The sequence below is a fragment of the Schistocerca piceifrons genome, chromosome 4, assembly GCF_021461385.2.
Source record: "Schistocerca piceifrons isolate TAMUIC-IGC-003096 chromosome 4, iqSchPice1.1, whole genome shotgun sequence".
Classification (NCBI taxonomy): domain Eukaryota; kingdom Metazoa; phylum Arthropoda; class Insecta; order Orthoptera; family Acrididae; genus Schistocerca; species Schistocerca piceifrons.
Window position 1 is genome coordinate 209,697,086 of NC_060141.1, and position 12,011 is coordinate 209,709,096.

Genomic DNA, 12,011 nt, shown 5'->3' on the forward strand with positions numbered 1-12,011 from the left:
ATTCTGAACAATTCGGGCAAATGGTTTGGCCATACGGGTCATCCGACACGAACCCCATCGAACATTACTGGAACGTAATCAAGAGGTCAGTTCGTGTACAAAATCCTGCACCGTCAACGCTTTCGCAATCACGGGCGCCGATAGAGACAGCATGGCTCAATATTTCTGCAGCGGACTTCCGCCGATTTGTTGAGTCCACGCCACGTCCAGCTGGCTGCACTGTGCCGGGCAAAAGGAGGTCCGGCACAATACTAGGAGGAATCCCATGACTTCTGTTAGAGTATATTTACAAAGGTAATGCAATATGTGAATGCAAGGTTTCTCGGCACACTGCATTGATGAAATTTTCTCAGGAAAACGGCCGAGTAAGATAAGGGCCAGTCAAATGAAAACGAGACAGCTGGAAGAAAAGTAAGTAAATGTTTATTATTTAAAAAGTAATCGCCATAACTGTTAACCCACTTATCCCACTGAGAGAAGCTGGTCAGTGCCTGCGTGGAAAAATGTTTGCAGTTTACTGAGAAACCATGATTGTGCCCAGGCATGCACCTCTTTGGTTCAAATGGCTCTGAGCACTATGGGACTCAACTGCTGAGGTCATTAGTTCCCTAGAACTTAGAACTAGTTAAACCTAACCAACCTAAGGACATCACAAACATCCATGCCCGAGGCAGGATTCGAACCTGCGACCGTAGCGGTCTTGCGGTTCCAGACTGCAGCGCCTTTAACCGCACGGCCACTTCGGCCGGCTCATGCACCTCTTTGTCCGAAGCAAATCGACCGGTACGAGTGTCTTCTTTTCAGGCGTCATGGAGTTGAAATGGCTAGGAATGTTGACGAGCGGCATCATTCTTTTGTAGGATAATGCCAGCGCCACGCGGGATTAGCCGAGCGGTCTAAGGCGCTGCAGTCATGGACTGTGCCGCTGGTCCCGGCGGAGGTTCGAGTCCTCCCTTGGGCAGGGGTGTGAGTGTTTGTCCTTAGGATAATTTAGGTTATGTAGTGTGTACGCTTAGGGACTGATGACCTTAGCAGTTAAGTCCCATAAGATTTCACACACGTTTGAACATTTTTTGATAATGATGCTCACATATTTCGCAGAAGTTTTGCTGCCAAGTCCTCACACATCTTGATCTCTCCCCATGCGACCTCCATATTTTTGGAGTCGTGAAGAAAGACATTCGTGGCCGACGGTTTGCTTCGGACGAGGAGGTGCACGCTTGAGTACAATCATGGCTCCGGAAGCAACCGCAATAATTTCCCGTGAAGGCACTGAATGCCTTATCTAACAATGCGAAAAATGTTTTAAAGGTTACGGAGATTACTTTTGAAGTAATAAACAGTTTACTTACTTTTTCCATCCATCTCGTTTTATTTAACCGACTCTTACATATTCGATACCTAGCAATGTACGTTATTTGTCATCTTCCGTCGAATTGCTAATTACCTAATTTCTGTCTTCCGTTCCTAAACTAGTATACGCTAAAGGCATTTGATCTTCGAGCTATGTATGGTGTAAGTTCGAAAACCTCTTGTCGACCCCTATTCAATAGTCTGGGAATTTTGACATTGCCTTCACAGTATGTATTTTCTTTAATGTCGTTTGTTGTTAGCAATATTAGCTTATTCCCAAGAGTTAGCAGCTTTCACTCAGTTAATACTAGGCAGAAATCAAATCTGCATGTGGAATGCACTTCCTTGACTCTTGTGCAGAAAGGAGTGCAGTATTCTGCTGCATCCATTTTCAATAAGCTACCACAAGAACTCAAAAATCTTAGCAGTAGCCCAAACACTTTTAAGTCTAAACTGAAGAGTTTCCTCACGGCTCACTCCTTCTATTCTGTCGAGGAGCTCCTGGAAGAGCTAAAAAATTAAGCAAATTCCAGTGTTACATTCTTGATTTTCTTTATTTAAACTAACGACTTGTCGCCTGAATATGTTTCTTATATTTCATTTTATCTGTTTCTACAATCGTGTTATAATTTCATGTATTGACTCGTTCCATGACCATGGAGACTTCTCCTAAATGTGGTCCCACGGAACAATAAATAAATAAATAAATATGCTGACCATGCCACTTACGTTATTATTAAATGTTGCCCTATTTTAATGTCATCCAATGTGTGCCAGTACGGTGAGACCTGCTTTTAGTTTACTGCTGAGTTTAGGTTACAAAAAGCGAGACCCGATCAGCAGATTCTCAGATTGACAAGTCCTGTGGATATATTTATTCTGTGGTCGTTGACTGTTGTAAAATACGGACTGAGTATTGTCCGCACATAGACTTGTGAAATGGACGTTTGTCATTATTTTGAACCGCCATGCCTTGAAGGTATATTCACAAAATAAATATATAGCTTTTAGTGCTTGCAGTTGGCTTCGTTGTCTTCTTATGGAAGTGTGATAATGTCTGGCTGTCTGCTTTGTAGGGAGAACGTCTACTGATGCAAAAATTCTGATAGTCTGATGAATCGTTAAATACTAAATGAAATAAATACCTGCACTTTTGAATATTTGTATTTTAACTCTTCAAACATCGAAATACCAAAATGTAACATTCATTTGCTTCTTTGAGCTATCAGTTCCCACTAAAATATCTGCTTACTACCGTGTTATAAACACGACTTGTCTCTATTGCTCCACAATTTCCCGCCAAGTGTACAAAGTGGAAGCACAACGATAATATGTGAAGCAAATTGATGTCAAAATCATTAAATAATAGACATTTATCAGAACATGATAGATTCAGATTTACAGATTTTTATGTTAAGACTTCAAAATGTATTCTGGATAGATAATATATATATAGTTACGCATGAAATAATGAATTTGAATGGATTTAGTTTAATACTAACTTTTTGATCTATATAATTAATTTACTGATACTCTCCGGTACCAAATAATTCAGAACAGACCCCACGCTTGATTACATCACAGTGCCCAGGGTTGTACGTCCATGGACTCATATTATGATAGAGTTTTTAACCTGTAACAAACGCAAGCTTCGTGCAAGGTTCCTTTATTATTGTTCACTGAAGAAAGATTAACCCTCGTGCGATGCCTTGAAATATCTCACTGCATCATTGTTGCCACCTACACACCAGGCAAAAACAATACAGCACCAACTGAAAAAAATTGTACATTTACTGCTGGCAAAGCATCTGCTTGGTGCACCCGTCTATATCCTGCTCCTCAGAAGCGCCCACTTCCAGTTAAGAGCGCATCTTTTCTCTGCTGGCTTTTGATGTCATTCTCATAGTGTAAAACAAGCTCTACTTCAGAATTAGGATGCGTCGCAAGAATCAATCTAAGTTTAATATTGTTTTAAGTTATGCCGATGACCGTTTATACAGATAATTCATTACATCCAAATTATATTGGGAATTCCTAGCAAATTTCCGGTTGTGTTCACATGGAAAGCTTGTTTGTTGAATATTAATTAAATCGGGTTCGTAGAAGATGGAAGGGCAAAAACCAACAAAAACAGAAAAAGGCTGAAATAAAAATCACGCGGAATGTTATCGTTTGGTAGGAGCATTGTGAAATATAAAGTATGAAGTACAAAGAGAGTTATCGGTACAATTTATTGGTGTTTTAATTAAATAATAGCATATTAAAACATAGTGTTTTAGATAAGCCTACTGACCACAATCGAGGTATTCTGATCTCGTGCTTCGACTGAAATTCCTCAACTGCTTTGGTGTCACTGAAAAAGTTTCAAAATTTACACGAGACTTATTCTTACACTAAGCTTTACAGGATTAGTTGATGGAAGCTGTCTCCCACAAAACCTACTAGCTATGTCACTACCAGAAAGATGTGATTCTGACTTTCAATAAAGTAAAGCTTAAGATAATTTGTAAAAAATAACCCAATTATGAAAACTTCAATTTCATTGCGCAGTAAGCTGATAAAAACAAGAAAAAATGTGAAATTAGAAAGGACGGATAATATGAAGCAACTCTGTGTAATGACCGATAGTAACTGTTGTCAAAATCAACCATTATTGTGTAGAACTTAAGATTTCATTAGGTCGGTACATAAGTTTGTAGCATTTTTGTTTTGCAGGTGGCATTCCGCTGCTAAGGGTTTATTTATCAATTGTCATCTTTCATTTGTAGTTCACTGTCGGTATTTGAGTCTTTTTGTCATTTGGAAATACTGAGTGGAGTTATGACTGAAAGTGGAGTGCCAAATGAAGAAATCGGAACATTTCCGACAATTTCTCTGTTTGAGTTCAGCATAGCGGTGGCAGTAGCGGGGGCAGCGATAAACATTTGCGCCGTGTATGGGGATGATGCCATGGGACAGAGCATGGCAAGAAAAATGGTTTGCTCGTTTTAAGGAGGATTTTTTTGACGTGATTGAGTCTCAACGTTCAAGAAGACCTTTGGGGTTTGATGAAGATCGTTTAACCACATTAATCCACGATGATACCAGTCAGTGTACTTGAGAACTGGCAAATGTGATGACATGTGGTCATACCACCATCGTGTGACATCTGCATGTGATGGGGAACGTTCAAAAATATGGTGTGTGGCTACCGCACGCACTCATCCAAAATCCCAAAAATATGTGGGTGGCCATATGTGCATCTTTGCGAACAGTACCGGCTGTTCCTGCCTTGTATCGTTACTGGTGACGAAAATGGTGTCTTTACGCTAACATAAGGAAAAGAAAGGAATGGTTGAGCCTAAACAAAGCAGCAACTCTCCGTACAAAGATCTGATCGCATCCTCAAAATATAATGTTATGCATTTAGTGGAACGGCTACTGTTTGCTGAACTAAGAATTGCTTCCCCGAGGTGTAACCGTCACTGCTGACATTTACTGTCAACAACTGAGACGTTCTGGAGACACAGCCGAAGAACAACGACCAGGAAGATGGAGTGAAGTGATGCTAGTCCACAGTACATCTACATCTACATGATTACTCTGCAATTCACATTTAAGTGAATCAGGAACAGCAGAGGTCCCAGGACGCTTCCATATGGAACACCTGATATCACTTCAGTTTTACTCGGTGATTTGCCGTCTATTACTACGAACTGCGACCTTCCTGACAGGAAATCACGAATCCAGTCGCACAACTGAGACGATACCCCATGGGCCTGCAGCTTGATTAGAAGTCGCTTGTGAGGAACGGTGTCAAAAGCTTTCCGGAAATCTAGAAATACGGAATCAACTTGATATCCCCTGTCGATAGCGACCATTACTTCGTGCGAATAAAGAGCTAGCTGCGTTGCACAAGAACGATGTTTTCTGAAACCATGCTGATTACGTATCAATAGATCGTTCCCTTCAAGGTGATTCATTATGTTTGAATACAGTATATGCTCCAAAACCCTACTGCAAACTGACGTCAATGATATAGGTCTGTAGCCGGCCGCGGTGGTCTCGCGGTTCTAGGCGCGCAGTCAGGAACCGCGCGACTGCTACGGTCGCAGGTTCGAATCCTGCCTCGGGCATGGATGTGTGTGATGTCCTTAGGTTAGTTAGGTTTAAGTAGTTCTAAGTTCTAGGGGACTGATGACCCCAGCTGTTAAGTCCCATAGTGCTCAGAGCCATTTGAACCAGCCATATAGGTCTGTAGTTCGATGGATTACTCCTACTACCCTTCTTAACCACTGGTGCGACCTGCGCAATTTTCCAATCTGTAGGTACAGATCTATCGGTGAGCGAGCGGTTGTATACGATTGCTAAGCAGGGAGCTATTGTATCAGCGTAATCTGAAAGGAACCTAATCGGTAGACAATCTGGACCTGAAGACTTGCCCGTATCAAGCGATTTGAGTTGCTTCGCAACCCGTAAGGTGTCTACTTCTAAGAAACTCATGCTAGCAGCTGTTCGTGTTTCAAATTCTGGAATATTCCACTCGTCTTCCCTGGTGAAGGAATTTCGGAAAACTGCGTTCAATAGCTCCGATTTAGCGGCAAAATCGTCGGTAACAGTACCATCGGCACTGCGCAGCGAAGGTATTGACTGCGTCTTGCCGCTTGTGTACTTTACATATGACCAGAATTTCTTCGGATTTCCTACCAAATTTCGAGACAATGTTTCGTTGTGGAACCTATTAAAGGCATCTCGCATTGAAGTCCGTTCCAAATTTCGCGCGTCTGTAAATTTTAGCCAATCTTCGGGATTTCGCGTTCTTCTGAACTTCGCATGCTTTTTCCGTTGCCTCTGCAACAGCGTTCGGACGCCCGCCCACATACTTCTGGAGTGACGAAAAACAACATTCAGCCTTTGGGTCGGTAAATCGTTCCTAACCACCTGATCTTCCCCTCTCACATTTTCACATTTCCTGCTGTCTATCGAACAACCTTCAAGGCACTTCCTTTCCGGATGAAAATGTGCTCCGAACGTGGCTTGACGAGTTATTCGCCTCAAAACTACGTGATTTGTGCAGTCACGTTGGCAGACTGTTGTAAATAGTGAATGAAAACATATTACTGATGACTAAAGTCTCTGTTATGTGTATCTGTTGTGTTTATTAAATTTATGGGAAAATGCTACGAACTTATGCACCAAACCAAAATTTTCAAAAGATAAGGTAATTTTCACCGGTTATCTCGAAAGCGTGATTGCATGATGGCCTTTCAGCTTGTAATAACAATAATCAGGCGAGTGCATAAAAGTCAGGAAGAAGTGCGAGAAGAGTACTCAGTTAAGCAAAGTGCTCGGAAGCGTACAGCTTGATAGAAGACAGAAGAACATTGCATCGTATTATATTGCTCTGAGTGAAAGTAATAAGGCAAGTAGAGGGAGCCGTACAGCAACCGGAACTGAAGAGCTGCGGGGAGAAGTTGTCGGCAGAAGGGAGGAGCCCAGAGGCCGGATATAATTACGGGTGGCAGCAGGGCGCGCTCACCAGCTAGCCCTGAGCTGCCGGCCCTACGCTGGGACAGCCGAAGGGGCCGCCACCAACCTCCGTTACACAGTGCCGGCTGCCACTGCTAACGCAGAGTTCCATATCCGCTGTATAATATAGAAACGAAAGTGCTGTCGAATGTCCCCCGTTGCAGTAATGAACGACCTCTACTGCCGAGCAGCTGTATGACAGTTTTGGAAGGCGGGTACGTTTGCACGAGGGTCATCAGTTCACGGGAAAAAAGGTTAGTTAAAACACTAAAACGTCGACTGGTCGCCTTGGAGCTCTGCAGTACAGTTGTTCCCAACCTTTCTAAAACCATTAACCTTGAGTGGATATTAGCTAATACTCTTGTCTCCACGTCGAAGCATTTTACTGCGCTCATTCCATGTAACAGATTAGAGTATAAAAACTTCACCGCCGTGACTTAACGTCAGAAATGGTGGGTGAAAAGACCTTGCGGTCCCTACTATACATGTATGTTCTACAGCAATGTTCCCAAGCGTGCGGTAATGACCCCCGCGGAGTGGGGGGGGGGGGGACATGTAATGTCCTGAGGGTTAAAACCAAATGCTTGTAGCGAGGACCGGTTTCAGTGAGTGTGAGTGGTGGTCGGATTGAAAAGGGTGTAAGACAGGAATGTACTCTTTCGCCGCTATTGTTCAATCTGTTCAACGAAGAAGCAATGATGGAAATAAAAGAAAGGTTCAGGAGTGGAATTCAAATTCAAGGTGAAATGATATCTATGATGCGATTCGCTGATGACATTGCTATCCTGAATGAAAGTGAAGAAGAATTACATGATCTGCTGAATGGATTGACCATTCTCATGAGTACAGAATATGGATTGAGAGTAAATCGAAGAAAGACGAAACTAACGAGAATCGACAGAAGTGAAAACAGCGATTAACTTCACATCAGGATTTATGGTCACGAAGTAGATGAAGTTAAGGAATTCTCATACCTAGGCAGCAAAATAACCAATGACAGATGGAGCAAGAGGACATTAAAAGCAGGCTTGCACCGGCAAAAAGGGCATTCTTGATCCAGAGAAGCCTACTGGTTTCAATCATAGAACTTAATTTGAGGAAAAAATTTCTGAGAGTGTATATTTGGAGCACAGAATTGTATGGTAGTCAAACGTGGACTGTGGGAAAACCGGAACAGAATGGAATCGAAGCGTTTGAGGTACGGTGTTACAGACAAATGTTGCAAATTAGGTAGATTAATAAGGTATGGAACGAGGAGGTTCTGCGCAGAATCGGAGAGGAAAGGAGTATGTGGAAAACAATGACAAGGAGAAGGGGCAGGACATATGTTAAGACTTCAGGGAATGACTTCCATGGTACAAGAAGGAGCGGTAGAGGGCAAAAACTGTAGAGGAAGGTAGAGGAAGACAGAGATTGGAATACATTCAACAAATAATTGAGGACGTTGGTTGCCAGTGCTATTCTGAGATGAAGAGGTTGGAACAGGAGAGGCATTCGTGGCGGGCCGATTCAAACCAGTCAGAAGGCTGATGACTCAAAAAGAAAGGTGGTTCAGGGTTCAGAGGAGAATACATGCTCACACAATATTCATTTATTTTCTTTAACAACCTTGCCTTAAAGAAAGGCGTGAGACAGAATGGAATACGTTACTATCAACATGAAATTGGAAATAGTTGCAATAATTAAAAAGTAAGAAGTAAAATACATAATATCAATGAACATCCAGAATAGTAGGCACTTGTTCTCCTTCTTAGCACATGAAATCAGAAATGTTGCAATAATTTAAAAATAAAAACTTAAATACATAATTTCATTGAATATCCAAAATATCAATGAAATATCAGTGACTTGTTTTCCGTCTTAGAAGCCAACAGGTACCATAATTTAAAAACTTCAAGCCTCAAATGCAAACAATCACAATATATGTCACACAGTCACAGTTCAACACCTGTACCATACTGCCTGCTACCCAACAGCTTTCCCGAGAACAGTTTCAACGTATCTTGACAACTCAACTTTACACACTTTCCCGAAGCCTGTTGCAAACGGCTGCTATATAGTGCCAAAAAAATGGTAATTACAAATGTTCATTCGACAGTTCAGGTTTTCAACTCTTGCGCAGTTACCAAAACTACCAGGAAAAAAGGTTATAAATGACAAATCATCAATACTGACTTGCTCCGAATTTCATTTGTCGCCAACACAACGATCTGAGCCGATGTTCCTAATTACACCTTAATTGCTGATCCGCCGAACAACAAACACTTCAAATAATTCCTAACCGCCCAAACAATGTGTTAGGGACATGCAAAATCACAATTTCCCTGATCAGACCTTTCCACGGGGGAGTTCTACAACAGTAGTAACTTCAACCAACCTCCAAGGATACAGAGGCATGTACAGGCATAACATCTTACGTACTATACCCCAAGGAATAAACAACTATAAATAGCCAGTAACTGACACATGGAAAGACCACAATAGCCCGATATCTTAACTACAAAGCTCAGTTAGAACAACAACCTAACAAGTTAACTTATTTGTGGACAATTTCCGGCGCTGATGACCTTGCTGTTTAGCGCCCTCCACCATAAATCATCATCATCGACAATATCCGTCCATGAAGTCACTGCTTCGCACAACTAACAAGTATCGCGTAGGCTTCACTTTACTTTCAATGCAATGCAAGTTTCCATTTTCCATGCCTGTAGAAACACAGGTACCGTGCTGCAGCAGATGCAAGAGAACCCTACAAGTTCAGAACACATGATCTACCGCAACAGACAAGTTCGTCAATATACACTACGAACACCGTCACCGCCTGGGACAAGATGTTGAGACACAGTTAGAAATTTAGTGCCCAAGGCAGAGTGCTTACAGCAGAACAACGTTTCATCCCAAGAGAGCGGAAGTCAGCAGCATATGATACTTTCACTAGTTTTGACGTCATTCTACCCTATCGTCTGCACCGACCATTTGCCATCGCATGTCCACAACCCGGATCCCCACAGCCGACATCCTCACACGTCCTCCGTTTGCCTCACGTCAATGTGCAGGGCCCGTTTCTTCCTGCCTGGACGACGACCGAAATTCTAATCAGTTCCTCCTTACCGAGCGCCGAACTGCCCCGCGTCATCCGCCAGAGCGCCCTCTTTTGCAGCTAGACAACAATCGCTGCCCTCCGAAGGCGCTCTCTTCTCAGTTGCCAGTGGCGGTGGGCAGTTCAAACACAATGAGATTTGAAGCCTAGGAACGAAGTGCTCAGATTGAAAAGAGAGTAGCATAGACATACTTGCTTTGGTACCTGTTGATCAGTGTACACTGAATGGAAAGAGAAGTAAGGTTCAAGTGTGCGATTAACATTCAGGGTGAAAAGATTACACTGATATGCGCACTGAAGGTGCAGAATAATTATAAGTTTTATTGAATGAAATGGGAGAAAACCGGAAAGGACGAGTCTAATGAGAGATAGCAGAAATGAGAACAGCGAAAAACTTAACATCAAAATTACTGGTAACATAGTAGACAAAGTTAAGAAATTCTGCTACCTTGGAAGAAAATCACCGTTGACGGATGAAACAAGGAGAACATAAACAGCAGACTAGCACAGGGAAAGTGAACATTCCTGACAATAATAAGCCCGCTAGCATCAAATATACGCATTAATTTGAGGGAGAAATATGTGAGAGTGTACATTTGGAGCACAGCGTTATACGGTAGTCAAACAAGGATTGTAGGAGCATAGCAGCAGAAGAAAATAGAAGCGTATGAGATGTGGTGCTACAAAAGAATGTTGAAAATTAGGTTGACTGAGAAGGTAAGGAACGAGGTGGTTCTCATCGGCGAAGAAAGGAACATATGGAAAACACTGACAAGAAGAATAGACACGATGATAGGACAGGTGTTAAGGCATCAGGGAATTATCTCCATAGTGCTAGAAGGACCTGCAGAGTGTAAAAACTGTAGGGGATGGTAGAGATTGTAATATATCCAACTAATTATTCCGGTTGTAGGGTGTAACTACTACTCTGAGATGAAGAGGTTGCCACAATAGAGCTCTGTCTTTTTGAATGCATACTTCATTCTAAAATCGTTGTCTTGAAACATCATTTTATAGAAATAGTTACTCTGCCCTTACCATTGTTTACAGAAGGTTTATCATTATGCATAACCATCTTGCACCTTGAGGCAAGCAACAGGATGAATATTGTTTGCTAAATTTTATTTAAAAATAGAAATATAGCTTAGCCGCTGCCTGCTTGCTGTTGTGCCTTAGAGAAAGCGCAACCATGTTGTGACGAAGCGAGGTAAGTGGAAATTTTTATTAGGGCCAGAGAATTGTTTCACTTCAGTTGCGCATTTAACATAAAGACAAGTTGTATTCAGAGCAGTTACAGTACAAATCAAATCAGGTTTTGTATAGGCGAAGTATAGCACACAAGTTTAAGTTGGATAACAGTTTGTGGGTACATAGTTTTGGCAGTACGTGGATTTTTTTATAGACTGGGAGTTGAAGTTGGGCTAAATTTCATACAGAAATCTACAGTGTGGAAGTTACAGAGTTTCTCCTACCAGACAAGTCTTCTCCCTCGTAGTGGCCTTCAACTTTGGTACTATTTCCACCTACCTGGTCTTCCCTCTGCGTTTAACAGTGAAATTCTCTTTGCGATCTTAATATTATCGCCACCGCTCTTAATTTCACCGGAGGGTGATTTAACTTTACTATACGCTGAAGCAGTCCTTCTCACGATCACTTCTTTTTAGATTTGTTGACTTTTTTTACTGTAGCCACTTTGCCTTGGGTGCCCAGCACTTCCGACTTGTTTCAGTTCTAAGTAATTGATACTGCTGTATTCTCATCTTTCCCTGAACGTATTTGTACTTCTTACTGTCACTTATCAACTGAAATATTCCTTTGGTTACCGAAGGTTCCTTTGCAGTTAAGTTGTGTATCCCCAGTGTTGTATAAAATAAAGTCTCGGAATAAACCGCGAGACAGAACCACCCTTAAGAATCCGTGCGTGATCAAACGTGCAGAACGGACTAAATTAACGGGAGGAGGAGGAGGAGATTAGTGTTTAACGTCCCGTCGACAACGAGGTCATTAGAGACGGAGCGCAAGCTCGGGTGAGGGAAGGATGGGGAAGGAA